This window comes from Protomyctophum parallelum (genome assembly GCF_964188405.1).
Source record: "Protomyctophum parallelum genome assembly, chromosome: 10".
NCBI lineage: Eukaryota > Metazoa > Chordata > Actinopteri > Myctophiformes > Myctophidae > Protomyctophum > Protomyctophum parallelum.
The window spans coordinates 40457833-40476631 of NC_139704.1; the positions used below are offsets into that span (position 1 = coordinate 40457833).

General features: G+C 44.9%; 1 protein-coding gene across 1 annotated transcript in view; it reads left to right on the plus strand.

Annotated features, from left to right (window-relative positions):
• LOC310866130 (C-terminal-binding protein 2-like) overlaps positions 1–18799 on the plus strand; it is a 100971-nt gene that overhangs the window by 47151 nt on the left and 35021 nt on the right. The gene's annotated exons all lie outside the window — the stretch shown is intronic.

Sequence of the window (18799 nt, forward strand, 5' to 3'; positions counted from 1 at the left end):
CCGGTATGCTAGTGAACCACCACCTATGACTGGTCAGCCGGTCTACACTGACGTCAATGGGCGTCCACTGGATCCACAACAGCAGGGTGCTACCTGTCTGGTAGTGGACCCTGCCATCCAGGGTGTGAGGCAAGAGATGGCTTCGACGTACACCCTCCAACAGCAGCAGCAGTTGCAACAGCATCAGCAGATACTGCAGCAACAATTACAACAGCAGCAAATTCAGCAGCAACAGAATTTACAACAACAGCAAATACAGCAGCAACAGCTGCAGCAGCAGCAGTTGCAGCAGCAGCAGGTTCAACAGCAGCAGCAGTTACAGCAACAGCAACTGCAGCAACTACAGCAGGTCTTACCCCCTCCCGCCGCCATGCCCGTCTACGAGTCGACCCTTCCCGTGGCGGCTCCTCTGTCCACCTCGGTCCAGATTCCGACTCCGTCCCACACCCCCGTTCCCATCCAGGCCGCTCCGGCGCAGGTCCTGCCTCCCCCGACCGCTCCACTTCCGGCCACCTTGCCCGCGCCTCCTCCTCCCACCATGCCTCAGGCCCTTCCGCCTATGGAGCCCAAACAGTCGGCCAATCCCGAGTTCCTGGCCCTCCTGCGGAACGAGGGCCTGTCGGAGAGCACCATCTCCTCCGTCATCCAGCAGGGCTTCGACTCCACCGCCATGCTGGCCGTGATGGAGGAGAACGACATCCGCACGGTGGCCGCCAACCTCGGTCAGGCCCGCGTGCTGCTGCGGCTCGCCCAGACCTGCAAGCGGCCCCTGGAGGCCCCCCCTGCTCTCACTCTGCCACAGACGCCCATGAGGAGCCGCTCCAGTAGCTTCAGCCACCGCTCGGACGTCTACCAGCAGCCGCAGCAACAACAACAACACAACCATCCACAGACTTTGGCTATGGACCCCCTGCTGATGACCCCCGGAACCCCCGGGGCCATGCACTCAATCTCCCCGAGGATGGCAGAGGCCATGGGGAGGAGACCCAGCAGTGCACCGTCTCAGCACCTCCTGGAAGCCTCCGGGGGTTACCCCGGCACCGTGCCTCGCACCGCCTACACCGGAGCCATGGTGCCGGTTCAGCCGCGACCCATGTCTGCTTACTCTCAACAGGCCGCCATGCCGCCGGGGATGCAGATGATGCCGCAGCACATGACCGGCTCGATGCCCGCCATGCCGGGGTCCATGCATGGGATGCCTCAGCACATGCCCGTGTCCATGCCAGCGTCAGTGCAGCCACCGCAGCAGGTGCCCAAGGCCTACTCCACTAACTACACGGTCCCCATGGAGCTGATGAAGAGGGACAGAAACCCTCCCCTGTCGCCCATGCACAGCCCTCACCCCAGTCCACAGGTGATGCGTAAAGTGGACAACTCCATGGGGTACGTGGGCGCCCCTCCACAAGGCCAGGGTGCGCTGTCCATCAACCAGAAGCTCACTCGACGTACTGGGCCTCCAGTCATCGTGTCCACCATGGGTTCTCCAGATACAAGTAAAACTCTCTTTGTTTGTGCTTCCTTCCTTCCTTATGCCCTGCTCTTTGTCAGCCATGTCAGCATGTCTTTCTCTTGGTTGTGTTACAGACCCCCTCCTCCCTCCCCGATAGATGAGAGAATAATATAGTCTGACGACTCTGACCCTTTTTTCCATATGATGTGTGTTAGACACTATTTTCCATTGCTTGTAGCACTTTCCGCTGCTTCATAGAGCAATGCTCCTGCAGCAGAGGCAACAGAGTAATAACATGAGCCATTAAAGAGTCATTCACAGTGCATGTTGAAGTACTGCACATTAATATATGCACAGTAAAATCCTCAATGTTAATTTACCCCCGAGAGTGTGCAAATGTAACCAAATGGACCTGTGAGGGCCACTGATTATTTTACCATTCATCTGTTATGTCCTGGTAAATGCATTGCATTTTGGGAATGGGTTGCAGTGAGGTTTGCTTCTGGATGTTACATTGTGCTTAACCCATTTTGGGGCGGGAACCCCTTTTGGTGTTTTAAACATTATGTTATAATTTAGCTATTGAAAAATAGCAGATCTACAAGCTCATAGCGCACCACCGAGTGGCGCGCTACGAGCTTGTAGGTCTGCTACTTTTGAAAAATCGTAAAAATGTGTCGCAAATCTTTGAATATATATTCTTTCAAAGTGAATGTTTTTAACTCTAAATGGGTTAAACTAAGAGCCCAAGCCACAGCCACAATTCTATTCATATTTTTTCTCACTGTCAATAGTATTGATTTGGTTGTTGTGCTTGTGCATGCTGCATTGACACAACATAACAATATCAGTTTCATTCCTGTTATGTGGGCCAGTGGAGTCCACATCATAATAGAGCCTGAGATCTTGTCAGGATTAGTGCTTATAAAGCTCTAAAAGGATAACTTTTATATGGCTGTGTGGTAATCTATTTCTACATTTGCCATGATCCTGAAAATTATACTTATTTATACAGGGTTATGTATTGCGGTTTTCATGCAAGCCTTGCTCTGTTTCAAGGGATTAGTTAGAAATCTTGTCACCGTGGGGTTAGCACTCTATCATTTCCCGGTTGCATATAGTCAATGCATATTCGATATTGTCCAATTGTGGTTTCACCATCTCGTAATCACTGTGCAGGTGTGTGTGTTTGTGTTGAGAAGTGCACCTTGCTCATGGGGGTGTGTGTGAGTGTTGAGAAGTGCACCTTGCTCATGGGGGTGTGTATGCATGTGCACGCTCTGCATGTGCCTTTATGTGTGAGCCAGTGTGCAGTGGTGGAAAAAGTACTACATTTCTTTAGGTAAAACTATCAATAGTACTGCAACGTAGAAACATGAGCTCGAGCTGAGCTTGTAGAGCTGAGCTTGTAGATTGGCCATTTTCAAAGCCAAAGTTTAAATAGGGCATACTGGGGCATAGGACGTAGTTAATGTATAGTTTGTAATTTAAAGTAGTAAAAGTATATATATAAAAAAGGAAATACTCCAGTAAAGTAAAAGTATAATACATTGTACTTAAATACAGCACTTTGTTGTCAGTTGCTCAGCTGTGTGCATTGCACATTACTCCCTTGAGCATGCATGAGAACAACAATGGGCTGTTGTTGCTGCTGAAAGAAGATACTAACATTATTATTATTCGTTTATACGTCAGCTATTGTTTCTAAAAATATATATAATTTTTAATATATATATTTTTTTCAGTTAACCCATTAAAACAGGGAAAGCATACTTTCCATTCTATTTCTTTTATTTAATGGATATTCAAAAATAACAGATATACAAGCTCACACAGCCCGTCAACTTTCCGATCTTGAAAGTGTGAGAACGACGGCGTTCCTAGTATCGGCCTCAGGTCTTTATGGGTTAATAGTCAGCCATAGTCTACATTCTACCATAGATTCAACATACCTTGCTGGAGGATTCAATGGCATGTTGCTGTGGTGATAACAGCATATAGCAGCTGACTGATGGGAGGTGATGTGTGGGCGGTGTTGACAAACTGAAGACATGCTGCTAATAAACCGCTTTTGTTGTTGCTAGACGGTCATCTCAAGATCAAGTTATATGCAGCAATCCTTTCATAATTCCATATCTAGTCAAATTTAATTGATTAACCCATTCTGACCTGAGATCAGATTCATACGAGGTTTCCGCCGGACACACACTGGTCTGATGGACCCATTCTGACCTGAGATCAGATTCTAAAAATGTCAGTCGCTCTTCGATTTTTCAAAAATAGCAGACCTACAAGCTCGTATCGCGCCACTCGGTGGCGCGATATGAGCTTGTAGATCTGCTATTTTTCAATAGCTAAAGCATAACATGATGCTGACACCAAAATGGGTGCCCGGTCAGAATGGGTTAAGTTATATGCAGCAATCTTTTCATAATTCCATATCTAGTCAAATTTAATTGATTAACAAGGAGAAGTATAGAGAAGAAATGGCCTGCTATTTTTTTTTTTTCTGCCGCCAAGTAATTTGTCTATTGGCTGTCAGTTTCAGTAATGGTATCAGTTAATAGAAACATTTATTAATTTAAGATTTAGTTCGGTGCCACTGGAACTAAATATTTTGCATATTATTACATACATATTTTGAGAATACATCCATAATTTTGTGTGGTCCTTGCCACGAAAAAGCTTGAGAACCACTGATATAGCAAACGTGCGTTTTTTCAGAAAATTGTTACTGACAAATTTGTTGGACAATTTTAGAACCAGCGATCAGGTCTTCATGGGTTAACCCATTTTGGGCGGGAACCCCTTTTGGTGTTTGAAGCATTCTGTTCTACTTTAGCTATTGAAAAATAGCTTGTAGATAAGCTCATACGAGCTTGCAGGTCTGCTATTTTTGAAAAGTCATGAAAATGTGGCGCAAATCTTTGAATATATATTTCAGAGCGAACATTTTTAACTAAAATATTTGCTTCTGGGGTGTCCCTGGAACAACATATTTTGAGATGAGGGTCCGTGACCCAATAGAGATAATTCTGGGGATCCTTGATATGAAAAAGGTTGAGCACCACTGACATAGAAACATGGGTTTTTCAGAAAAACCATCATCCATGTCACCACCGCTCCACACTGAGCACATGTGCGTGACGCTGATTGCGGAAACATCAGCCTGCCGTATAGCCATGACAGTGCTATCTTTTTTATCTGCAGTTGTACACGGCGGAGAGCCTCTTCTGTTCTCTGCCACGCACCATCTCACCGTATAGCCTCCTGATGTTGTAAACATGGATGTCTTGTTGCATTATGCTAATGTCTCTGTGTAGCCTGATGGGGCTGTGGGGTGGATCCTTCAGCCCACGCTGGTGTCAAGGTGCATCGCTGACCTGTATGGAATGGCAAGTAGGCCAGATCACATGTTGTAAAAGTGGAGGCCGTGGCTTGGGGCCGATTGGTAAGGGGAGTTAAGTGTGTGTGTGTGTGTGTGTGTGTGTGTGTGTGTGTGTGTGTGTGTGTGTGCGTGTGCGTGTGTGTGTGCGTGTGCGTGTGCGTGTGCGTGTTTAACATACATACAGCCAGTGCAACAGAGCATGCTTTTGCCTTTTTTAAACCTTACCGATTTTAACCACATACATACTAACATACATACATACATACAATTTAGCCACTGCTCATATAAAGGAGCCAGTTGAGGTGGTTTGGGCATTACTGTAGTAAGGGTGCCTCCTGGGAGCCTGCCCAGCTGGGGAGAGACCATGGGGCAGAACAAGGACCAGGGGGAGGGGTTCTACCTCCGTGCTGGCCTGGGAACGCCATGGGATCCCCCAGTCGGAGCTGACTAATATGGCCAGGGTATAAAGGGAAGTCTGGGTTTCCCTGCTGGAACTGCTATACCTCTGAGACTTGATTCTGGATAAGTAGAGCAGACTGGACATGGATGGTTGGATGGATGGATATATGACACGTTGTGAACTTGTAGATCAGCACTTTTCACTATTTTTGTCAAATTCGCAATAGGGGCCACAGCCAGAGGTTATAACTTCTAGCTATTTGGGGAGTTCTTGGCATGGAGAAGTCTGGGAACCCCTGGGTTACTTTACTTACTTCTTAATAGTAAGAGTGGTTGGTGCGTTGCAGTTTTTTACTACGGCTACTACTACTGTGCCGTGTCGCTTCCTGTTCATTCTGCAGAATTTAACCTGGATCTATTTTAACGATTCAATTATTCAAACTGAATTCAATGCCCACGATTCAAAATAAAACATGAAATTATCCTTAACCTTATTCTTAGTTTTCCATTTTCTATTATTATTATTATTATTATTATTATTATTATTATTATTATTATTATTATTATATATTTTATACAAATTGTTTTAATTGCAATTAAAATTGAATTATAACTAGAACAGTGCCCGTTGGGGCGTGATCAGGTGTGATCAATTGGCTAATAAAGGGCGAGGTCGAGAATCATTGTGATGTCAGAACATCATTGTGATGTCATAATAAGCTCCATCTGTGTCCCATTTATGCCCAGCAATAAATGGAGTTCTTTGGCAGGCATGCCTAAATATGGAGTCTATGCAGATATCAGAACGTCATTGTGTGATGTCAGTTCTGTGTCGGGCATGCCCAAATATGAAGTGTTGTGATGTCAGACCAGGCCAGCTCAATACAGTATTTATGGAGATATACTGTAGGGGTGATCAGGTCCAGAGCCCGGGCAGAGGCTTTCGTGCTGGTTCTGGACAACCCGCTATCCGACGGACTCGACACCTGGCACTGCACTCCCCGTGGGGGTATGAAACGCGTGTGTCGAATTTGAAGTCGGTGGGGTTCTCGAGTTACGTGGATTTCAGACGTACACACGTACAGTACTATACGTACAGAGACTTGGTGCAGTTTATGAAATGCTGCCCTTCATTTCACTTTAAATCTACTGAATTGATACTTTGCATCAGTGGGCTGTTGTATTTTATTTTATTTCGATTTTCAATTTGGGGATTTACTGAGAACAAATACTCCCTAAAGACTGAGATAAACACATAGTAGACATCACCATCAGTGGCGGGCAGACGGCTCCATCTTTAGCAGCTCACAAGGCTCTGACTAGCAGCATCAATACGCATTTACGCCACTGATTGCCAATGCGTGGTAGTGTCTTTTTTCTCTCTGAGCAGGATGTAATGAAAGGGGTCTTTAATCCCCCAGGACCTCCTTCTCCAACGCAACACTAATCCACCAGATTCTGTCATTCTTTCCATACCAGCCTCCTGTCTTGCTGTGAGCCTCTGTTTCTTTATAGGCTCTGTAGCCAACAGGCTCCATTGGACTTCAGTGCGGGTCAGTTCATACGACTTAACTGATGCAGTTTTGTTGTGTTGCAGTTTTGTCGTGTCATTCACTGTGTCGGGACCCCAGAAGGATTGTTGTTGTTGTTTGGCTGTCGAAAACATGCAGCTGTGACTAGACTGGCACATGCATGGGATGGGGTTTCTTCTCTAGAGTTCTGTGCACAGAAGCCTTATGTAAATGTTCACAAATACACCACCGGAAAATGCATGCTCACATAGTCATTAGAACAGGGTGCAAATTTGCATGTGGCTGACATTTGTTGCTTTGGTAATTTCATCTGTTTAATGAACAACGCAGCAAAGCCATCCTGAATGCATATTCCTTTATTGTTGCTAATTGTCTGTTGCTAGGCAACATGTTTGATGTTTGTTTAATAATGATTATGGAAAGAATATCTGAAACGGTGGCAAATGTAAAATATGCTAAAGCTTTTCTTTTCTTTTTTTTTACCCTGAGTTAAAGCATCTACACACATACTGGAATGTAATAATTACTTCACCTCTTTTTAATGGAGATAGATGATTAGTTTAAGGCACCCCTTTCAAGGGCGACACAGTTATTTGCAGCCTAGATGCAATCAGTGTCACTCCGGCATTGCAGGCTCTATGCAAATATTTAGTTGGTTAGTAAAAATGACATTGTAGCAGTAGTGGCAATGATGCGACATTCCTTAAAATCCAATTAGTCGGAAGCTTATCATACACACTGCCCCTGATGCTGTATGCTCACAAGCTCAGACAATTCATTACATGGGACAGAATTCCTCATTATGTTAATAGCGTCCCATGTAAACTCACTATTGGCTTGCATCTCCCCCCTCTGTATATGATGCCCCACATAACGCCCCCTCAAGCAAAACCCCACCCATATATGGTTGACAGGGATTCACGCTCCAGTCTCCACCCCCCCCCCCCCCTAACCCTACATAATACCCATATATGGTAGTGTAGGAACTTCCATTCCTTCAGATAGGCGGTGCAGTGTGTGTGGACTCCCCTCCATGGACCCTTGCCAAGTTACCTGATGCCAACCTAGGTTAGTAATATGCAGCTTCCTTTGCGTGCTGGCCAACCGTGCTCTGTTGTTGAGGCCTAGCACGAACGAGGATGACGGGGGAAGATGATATTTGTTCTGGAAATGGCAGATTATGCATTAAAAAGGTTCAGTTCAGACCCACACATGGTCATTGTAGTGCGTGAGGGATTAACAGAGAGAGGGAGAGAGAGAGAGAGAGAGAGAGGGGGGTTGATGCTGTCATCTGTTGTCTTGTAGTTGACGTTGATTTCGACCATTTCAATGACGCTAGCTGTCACTGCAGAATTGACACTTTGTGAGGTTGAAGCTTTGACCTTAATCTGGCCTGGTGGTCAGTGGCTGTAGTTATTATTATGCTGCAGGTCAGTCAGTTTGGCTGTTCTCTAAGAGCTGACTGACATACAGAGCTTTTTTTTTTTTTCTTATTTGAGAAAATGGAATTACTGGTGCGACAGTATGACCTTGGCAGCTGTAGCTATCGCTTTGAGTGCAAGAGATTATATTTAGCAAATATTGTGTTTTTAACTTAATTTACATCTTATTCAGTGAAGTATGCAGGTTATCCAGCCTGTACATTGCAGTTGTTTGAGCGTGTGTATTAGAATGTGCCCATGTGCATGCATATTGACGTGCACAGTGCACGCCAGTGTTAGCAGGGGTCATTGAAACCTGTTAATGTCGCACAGGGCAGAGCTCGCCTGCCCGCCAGATGTTCCTTGTAATATCAGGAAGTGATTCTTCCCCCTGCATTAATGGTAGTATATGAAGTCAATCTCATTCTCTCGCGCTCTCCCTCCCGCCCTCCCCCTCTCTCGTTTTCTCTTGAGAGATTTGATCTACAACAAGCATTCACCACTCATTATCTCTTCAGCTCGCTTTCTCTGGCTCTTTCCCTGCACTGTTGAGATCAATTCTATTCTCTGCTGCCATTCGCTGTCTCATACACTTGGAACGTCTGTCTTTTCTCACTCTCTTTTCTTTGTGGAAGTGGATTATTTGTAGAAAGTGACTCTACTGTGACTGACCTTATACTCCTCCCATTCAAAACTAGAAGAATATGAGGCAGCTGAGGTACTGTACAGTAATGGGAGAAATATGCCCCCCCCCCCCCCCCCATCGCCCCCGATGAGCCTGCCGCACGGAGCTCAGCACATTCATTCATGACTGTGGTTGTTGTGGGTTGAAGCCCGCCTTGCGGACAGAGCAGTATGAGGAATGAGAGGAGGGGGGATGAATTAACCCATTTTGGACTGAGGTCGATGAAAAAAAGGCTTCTAAATCCTAAACTTTTTCTGAAAAACCCATGTTTCTATGTCAGTGGTGCTCAACCCAGAATTATCTCTATTGGGACACGGACCCCCATTTCAAAATATGTAGTTCCAGGGACCCCCCAGAAGCAAATATCTTCGTTAAAAATGTTCGCTCTGAAATATATATTCAATGATTTGTGCCACATTTGAACGATCTTTCAAAAATAGCAGACCTACAAGCTTGTAGCGCGCCACTCGGTGGCGCGCTATGAGCTTGTAGATCTGCTATTTTTCAATAGCTAGAGCATAACATAATGCTAACACCAAAAGGGGTTCCCGCCCAAAATGGATTAAGGAAGCATCGAACCCCAGACAGAGACTACATACTGTAGGCTTCCGATGACAGATTTCTGGGATTAATTCCACATGGTCGGATTCCACGGATTACCAATGTTTTTGACCGATATGTTTTGTTTCAGTCAACATTTAACTTGTTGTAAGCAAAATAATAAGCACAAATAACTTTTTAATTGATACTATTTATGCCCTATTTACATTTTTAAATGTAAACATTTTTTGGACACATTTTTGCAACTTTAGAAACATGTTACCTAATACAATTAGGGACACCAGGTTGAAAACATGCAGTAATCCTGGTCTCTAGTCTAAACTGCCTCCACCTGGCCAGCCTGATGGAGAGGAAAGGAACTGGTTGGAATAACGTGTTCCTTCCACGCGTTACGTCCAACCAGGGAAACTCCCCCTGTCAGGTGTAAAGGAGCAACTTGGACACTCAGGCATGAAGGAAGCATGAGTTCAAGTTTGTTGCTCTCCCCTTGTCCCCCATATATGGGGACTAGGTTGGCGGAGGGTGTGTAGAGCCCAGGATCACATTAGATAGTTGACACAGGGGTGGAAAATGGGTTACAAAATCGTGGGATAAAAATGTAAGTAAAAAAAGAAAGTGTATAGAGACTATAGACTGTGTATAGGCTAATGGGAGGTGGGTGAAAAGACGTGTAAAAGAAGAGGAAATGGTACAAGCGAGACTGAGTTGGTTTGGGGGGGGGGGGGGATGGGGTGATGGGATTTGATGGGAGGAGTTAACTCTCCTAATGCCATCTGTGAGCGTGAGGGGGGGGGGGTAGGAAGGTGGGGGTGGGGGGGCTTTAGACATCCAATCTATGCAGTTCTCTGTGTCCACATAATCCTAGGGGAATAAATGAATGCAGAGATTAGCAGAGATCATGATTTTATCATACATGCGATGGATGCACAGTCACTCGTCTCCTTTTCCCAGGGTCATTTGTATTTGTATTCATCACCATTTCTTGCTCAATCAACGTGTTTGAGCTTGTAGATTTGCTATTTTTGTCATTTTTCTTGAAAATGTTAGTCTAAAATTACATGGTCAAAATAAGGATGCTAGGTAGTATGCAGTAGCTTCAGCATTTAATGGTTAATTCGTGTTTGTGTGTTGATTGGTTATTACAAGGCTACTTACAATAGAAATCTATCATTTTACATTAAATATTCATTCTGTCAAATTTTATTTGCTTACAAGCATACACCTCCATAGCAAAATAAACAGAGGCCGAACAGATCTCTGTTACTGAGGACAGCACTCTGCTATCGAGCGGGCAGCAAATGCCTCGATTGACGAATCACAATTGAGCTTTCAACAAAGCTGTATGATAATGTTTAATAATACATGCTATCAGAGGTAAGAATTAGGTGCGCTCTGCTGAGCAACATGCTGTACTGACATTATTGGGAATCCTTCACCCACTAACCCGTGTCTTGAATAGCCCTCAATATCTCTCTCTTTTTCTCTCTTCTGCCCTTCCTTGCTGGTTTTATGTTATTGTGTCTTCTACAGCATGTCATGGCCAGTAGGGTTGGGTGACGATACGAATACATCGTCAATCGCGAATATACGAATCCAATCGCCGAATATTTTTATTAGGCGATTTTTCGGGACGATTTAGCCCAATTAACCTGTAAAGTGTGAGCAGCATGTGAATCAATTTGGGCCAGCAAGCGGCCGGGTGGAAATCCCCTCCTCCCGTTATAATGGTATGCTCCCACAGTCCGACTCCCCGCACTCAGCAGCATCGGGGAACGGCACTAACGGCAGCCGTAAGAGCCGAGGGAGGCTGTAGCCTACATGTTGTTTAAGCTCCGGAGTCCAGACCCATGCAGTTTAATAATATACAGTCACAACAGAATGCACACTGCTGTCTCGTGTCTCATCACAATCCCAATGCGCCACCCGTGAAGTCGGGGGAAAAAAATAAAAAACAGGCTGGTAGTGTTAGTATAGATGAAGTTAGTTCAGTGTGTTGAAACAGTAGCTACACGCTAAGCTAAGCTAACGATCCCCGAGCCTATACTGTATAGGCTCGGGCAACGTTAGCTTAGCGCTTAGCTTAGAGTTAGCGCCCCTCTGAGCCTGTGCTCAAGACTTCTCCACTGTATAGGCTCGGGGATCATCAACGTGAACGAACCCCGACACCAGCGCTGCAAAAATGGACAGATCTACAAGCTCTCAACGCGTAGCGAACGGCACTGCAAAAACAGGCAGGACGCAATGCCTTGAGAGCCTGTGGATCAGCCCGGCCGCAGGAGCTTGTGGGCTCCGCTTCGAGCCTCCGACAGACCGGTGCGCGGAGGCAAGGGAGCAAGTTACCCTGGCTGCGCAGCAGAAACAGACTGATCTACAAGCTCTCAACGCCTAGCGAACGGAGCTGCAAAAACAGGCAGCTTAAGAGCTTGTAGATCTGAGCTGTTCTCACTTTACTTTTATGACACGAATACATCGTCAATCGCCGATTCTTGGTCAGACGATGGGCGGTTGAAAAAAATTGGCATATCGCCCAACCTTAATGGCCAGTGTGCTATTTGTTGGCAGTCTGTGTTGTACTGCATGTTATTTGTTTGTACAGTACTGTATGTTTTTGTTTGTAAGAAAGAATTATACTAAAACAGCTCTACTATAACATAGTACTGGCTAATGTTAACAACAGTATAGTAGTAATTCCCGCTTCAGGAAGAGCGGGAATGTCTCTCTCATAAGCATTGAGTTGGTGCAGTTTCTTTTGCCTGTCAAACTGAAGGCACCGTGGCATGCTTCTTAAGAGATTCAGACACTTACGGTCCTTTCAGACATGACGCGTTTTTCTGAAAAAACTGCTGAAAACCGCAGCTAAAAATCAGAAAAACTTTAATGTATGTACAGTATATGTTCACCTTTCCATGACAGGAACCCCCAAAGAGCCATATAGCATCTTGTTGTGGCCCCCCTGTTGAGAAATGTCTGTTTGTTGTTTAATCCTTCACCTTATACTGTATCTTCTCATCACATCAGGCTGTTTATTCTGTGCTTAATGTTTGCACAGAAGCGCACACTTCTATAATTGCCTACATTGTGTTATAGTGAACATTTTACATTGCAATAAATGTATTACTTTGAAATTCACAATATATGAAACAAATGGGCTCAAAGTGAAAACATTTTTGTACAGTTGAAGATGTGATTGGAATCAGTGTAGACTAGGGCATTAAGCAACTAATCGACTAGTCGGCTAGTAAATCCACTAGTCAACCTTGTTGGTACTAGTTTATTTATTTTTATTTATTTATTTTCACGATTTTGTAGGCCTCAAGATTAAACAACTAGTCGACAAGTAAACTAGGCAACTAGTAAAAATCACACACGTGTGAACTGAGTGGTGCAGTTCCCCCCCCCCCCCCCCCTCTCTCTCTCTCTCTCTCTCTCTCTCTCTCTCACTCTCTCTCATTAGAGTCACTACCCCTCTCACTGTTTCTGGCGCCCCCTACTGCTATTATTAAGTCACATACTCGTGCTTACACAGACACACATACTCGTGCTTACACAGACACACAAACAGGTACGAGGACATTGCAAGCTGGTTGTAGGAGTGGTTGCACCACTCAAAAATGACTAGAAGTGAATGCCCTAGTGTAGACTGTAGAGAGTTCTCGTCTCGAGACATTCTTGCAGGGCTGTGGAAATTTCAGAATGTTGATTCTAGGGGTGTGTCATATTTTGGCATATTAATGAGGGCTTAATTCTACAGGCGTGGCATATTGGCATAATTAATGTCATGGAATGCTAAATGAGGGCAAACAGAGCCAAGTTTGAGGTACTATAAACTCCTTTATGAGTGAGAAAAATACTTCACCTGACGGTAATATATACGGTGACGGTCTATACTGCATTATAAACATACTTATATGATAATGCTCTGATTGTAACTCAGCATAACATGCTGTCGGGAGGAAACCACTTCATAAATCAGTGGTATTGATCTCCCTTTACTGCCAGGTCACATGGCACAAGGGACAGACAGACAGGTCCCATAGTGGTGGCACAAGGGACAGACAGACAGGTCCCATAGTGGGGAAAGTCAAATGAAAGCGAGCGTCCTGGGAAACAGAAAGTTCTGACCCAGTCTCCCCTAAAGTCATACCCGTTTATTTGTTGTATGCTGTATTTACCTGTAGTGTTATTATGCTGCTCTTGTACCTGTAAAGCACTTTGTAACCTTGTTTGGAAAAGTGCTGTATAAACATATTCATTATTATGAATATTATCATAATCATTATCATTAAAGTACACTGTAAGTCCTCTCTGTAATGGTCTACTCCCCCCCCCAAACACACACACACACACACACACACACACACACACACACACACACACACACGCACACCCACACGCACACCCACACACACACACACACACACACACACACACACACACACACACACACACACACACACACACACACACACACACACACACACACACACACACACACACACACACACACACACACACACACACACGTACAACCCTTCTCTCTTCTCTTCTCCCCTTTTCCTCCATTCTGCTGTTTTCACTCCTCTATCTCTGTGCCAAGCAAGGAGTCAACCTGAATTATTCATTTTGAGAAAATGAAAACTTCATGGGTATTAAATTAAGAAGGAAGTGGCAACGCTAACCACATTCTTGTTTGTGTGTGTTTGTGTGTTTGTGTGTGTGTGTGTGTGTGTGTGTGTGTGTGTGTGTGTGTGTGTGTGTGTGTGTGTGTGTGTGTGTGTGTGTGCGCGCGCTACCATGTTCTCTGCTGAAGAGGATGGCACTTCTCTACTAGCTTGTTTATCAAATGATTGTAAGACGTTTTGGAGTCTCTTATTATTCTCATTTCTAACTAAGCCGAGTCAGTTCACATTCCTCAATAGGCACATCAGTGGTGTTTAACATCATATAGGCTACACGTAGACTGCAGGATTGTGTTTCATGGGGACACTGTAGGGAATCTAGGGATCATGTTGTTTTCTTCTCAGCTGTAGACAATGATCTAATATTTTTGCATTGACTGAATGACTGGACTTGTGTCAAAGCTTTCTGCAATGCTGATTAGTTAACTAAGGGCTCTTTGTGCACGTACATGTGTGAGTGGGCATTTTTGTGTGTGTGTGTGTGTGTGTGTGTGTGCGTGTGCGCGTGTGCGTGCGTGCGTGTTGCTTCAGGTAATTGCATTTATGGCCGTCTGTGCTGAAGCATCCTCGATTCAGCTGGAATAGATCCATGTGTGTGTGTGTGAGTGTGTGTGTGTTTGTGTGTGTAACTGTGTATGCATGCAAACGTTCATGTACATGTGCATTTTATGTTCCGTTTGTTCTGCATTCATTTTGTAAATTTGGCAATTTGTACTGCCAAATCCCCCCTCCCCCAAAACACACACACACACACACACACACACACACACACACACACACACACACACACACACACACACACACACACACACACACACACACACACACACACACACACACACACACACACACACACACACACACACACACACACACACACACACACACACACACACACAGAGACTCGTTCCAGTTCTGCCTTCCTCTGTAATCAGGCCAGTTGGCACAGGTGACAGAGAGTGGAGGAGAGTGTGTTTGAGAGAGAGGGTTGGACAGACTGGGGGTGTACATGCAAAGCACTCTCCCTAAAACACCCAACATCTGTTGTCCACCTGCGGAAATGCCATCTCTCTTTCCTTATTCACTATGCCTTTCTTTACCCCCCCAACCCCCCCCCCCCCCCCCCCCCCCCACTCTCTCACTTTCTCCCTTTCCGTCCCTCCTCTCATTCCATTTTGTTTTAATTTCTTCCCAGAGCTTTGCTAGCAGCACCACACAGTCAGTTGGCAGCATGTTCACCATGTAGGCTAGATCACAGGAGGCAGATGGGATGGTGGATTTCAGAGGTCAAATTATACAGTAGGCTCCTTCTCTCTCTCACGCGCTCTTTCATGAATGAGGCTTTTTTACCCCGTGCCCAGTTTGTGGGCTCTGGTTACACGTCGTAACCAAACCTACTCAATGAAACCAGTAAAACGCCCTCCGCTCCCATTGGGCTTCAAACGCACTCAAAAGACCATGTCTGAGACGGAGCGCAATCGTAGAAGGAGAGCTGCTGTGATATAACAGATGGACGCGGCGCGCAGAGTAGCCTCGTATTTGATTGCGGTTTGCATCACAGTTGCAGCCCTTTGCTGTTGTAATCTACTTTGGCATTAGGGCCAGACATTAAACCAGACAATGTTGTGCTTTCCATGACTACTTTTCAGTCACCAACCGCACCCAATTACCTTTTTTTTTATGTCAGTGAGTTCATTATTCTCAGGCGAGGCTGTTGCCTCAAATGCCGTGTTGTGGATTTGGCATGACCTCAGAGGCGACGCAGGCTTCTTAACCTGCGTTAGGTAATCCTCATGAGTCCTGCAAGGCGTCTCTCTGTCAGTGACCCCGACAAACCCACCCACCCTTTGGCTTATAGTGTTAGTGTGGACTCTCAGACTTGTAGTGCACAATGAAAATCCTACCATTGAATTGATCCATCCATTTATGTACTCTCTCATAGTCAAATGAACACTGAGGAATGTTATAGTGCAGTCGCAGTAAAGGAGTTAATCTCTTGGGGGTTTCAGACCTCAGTTATAAGACTCAGAGACAGATTTCCTGCTAAATTCACAGATGAAGCTAAGGCTTCCACCCCGTCTGGTGACTGAAGTAGTTGAAGGTGTTAACAGTAATTATTCATAAGTGTTGATGCCTGTGACTTACAAGTCTACCGTAACCCATTAAGATCATTCTACAAATGAAGTGCTGTGAGCGCCTTGTAGATCTGCTATTTTTGAGAACCACTGTTCTAAACCAATTTTCTAAATCCTAAGAGTTTTCAGAAAAACGTATGATGCTATATATTATGGGTTAAATTTGTTTGGTGTGTCTCATCCCCAACAAGGGTTTTTGACCATTTTTGACATGTGAATTTCAATCTTTGGACAATTTTTGCATGTGACATTCACATGTGCACACGATGTAAGCATGTGTGCACACATCACATACAGTACACAGCCACTATACCTGTAGCTGACCACAATGTCCACAAGCACTTAGGCCCTTATTTATCAACATGGTATACACCCAAAATTGTACACCCTGAGTGTAAATATATTAGATACATACATATTGTGAGGGTTGAGGATGATCCGCGGTCACAAGAGCAGAATTGCTGACCAGATGTAACTCCTAACTTCTATCTATTCGGCTTACCGAATAGATTGGGTTTCGGGTTAAGTAATGAAGAAGATAAACAACTACTTTGGTTTAGATATTATCTTACACGAACACAGTAGAAAAACTTTAATCCGTCAAATAATAATTCTGGCACGAGGCCTTATAAAAGGAGGAAATGACGTAACGACTAGGTAGTCGTGACTTCAACCCTGACACGTATCCATAAAATGGGGATATGTCTTTTCCCTCCAAATAATTGGTGGTTGGCACTGTCAGGCAGAGGAGGAGGAGAAAAGGGGTGTTGTGTATAGTTCGTGAGTGATGACAAACATGTCGCAATGCAACTTGTTGTAAGCTTGTAGATTGGATTGGATACGTATTTTTTAATAAAAATTGAGACAGTTTGGCCTGGGCCATGGCTCAGTGGTCCAGGCACCTTGGCTGGCAGTCTGACAGTGTGCCGCGGGTTCGACTCCCGATCCCGACGGCCTTTACTGCATGTCTTCCCCCCCATCTCTCTCCCCATTTCCTGTCAGCCTACTGTCTGTCCCTCCATAAAATATATAAAATAAAGGTGAAAGCCAAAAAAGAAAAAAAGACAGTTTACCAAACCTTAAAAACCTTTAAAAAAACATGTATGGCACGCTATTAAAATGTATTATGTCTCTATTTAGATTATGATTAGATGCCTTAACAGACAACGTCACACCGATGAGCACAAGTAAGATGCAATGGAAAAGTGGTCACTGCATCATCAAACTTTCAGATGCTGTTTTTCTCCCAGTGTGGAGGAATAAGGCTTAGGACTGATTTCTGGTTGCTGTTGTGTGTGTGAACAATAATAGCAATTCAAAACAGTTGTCCTCAAAACCACACCAGTTGATGTCATAAGACCAGAGACGGAGCGCTCTATGATCACGACAGCATAGAGCCTGCTCGTGCACGTGCAGCTGCAGCCCATCAAGGCCTAATTTATGCTACATCCTGCGAAGGTTTCGCACGCGCAGAGAACGGCCGAGACTAGCTTTAACGGTCTCATCAGTGACGCGATGTGAGCTTGTATATCAGCTTTTCTCGGCTAGGGTGAGCCTCACTAGGCAATACTGAAGAGGAGGTTTAATGGAATGAAACCAGCGCTCCCCAAAACAACAGGTTTGGGGATCTGTTGAGAATTGATTACATGAACCACAAGTCACCTGTGCGTCCAGTTTGTGTGTGTGCGTGCGTGTGTGTAATCCTCGTAACTCGAGAACCGTTCGCCCCACCGACTAGTGCAGTGCCCGGTGTCGAGTCGGTCGGACCCACGGTTGTCCAGAACCGCTCTATTAAGGCCTCTGCCCAGGCTCTGGACAGGCCCTTGCCCAATGTCCATATATGGAGCTGGCCTGTTCTGAAAGCATTCTGACGTCTGCATAGACTCCATATTTGGGCATGCCTGACAAAGAACTCCATAGGTGGGCATAAACGGGACACAGACATAATATCTGGGTGGGGCATTAATTTCCAACTTGCATCGTTCCAAGTAAGCCAGTGCCCAACGGGCACCACTGTAGAGGCTCCAACGGGCACCGCTCTAGTAAATGAAATATGTGGGCACCGCTCACATGAAATATGTGCAACTCAAATGCACTGGCCTTGAAACATATATACAGTATCTTTGCTGATGAAAGCCCAAGGCTGTGTAGCACTTATGGTTCTTATTTATTCTCTTTGACGTTTAACAGAATATTCCCTTTTATCCCGAAGAAGGCCATTTGTCTACTGAAACATTGTACATAACAAAGTATTGTAGTATGTGTGACCTGTGCCTGTGTGTTGTGTTGCATGTAGGCTACTGTTAGCATGTCTCTGTGTCCATTCAGTTTGATTTAGGTGAAACACGTAAAGGAATAGATAGATGATAAGAGACGCAAATAGGACATAACTTGTGGGTCAGTTGATTTTTTTTGCATGTGAAGGTGGGGAGAGAACGCTGGTGTCATTAACTGTTAGTGTGTCTCTGTGTTGCACACTGTACACGTTAGTGCATTGTACAACGCTGACAGGTATTGATGTCAGTATGGAGCTACACACTTGCGTGAAA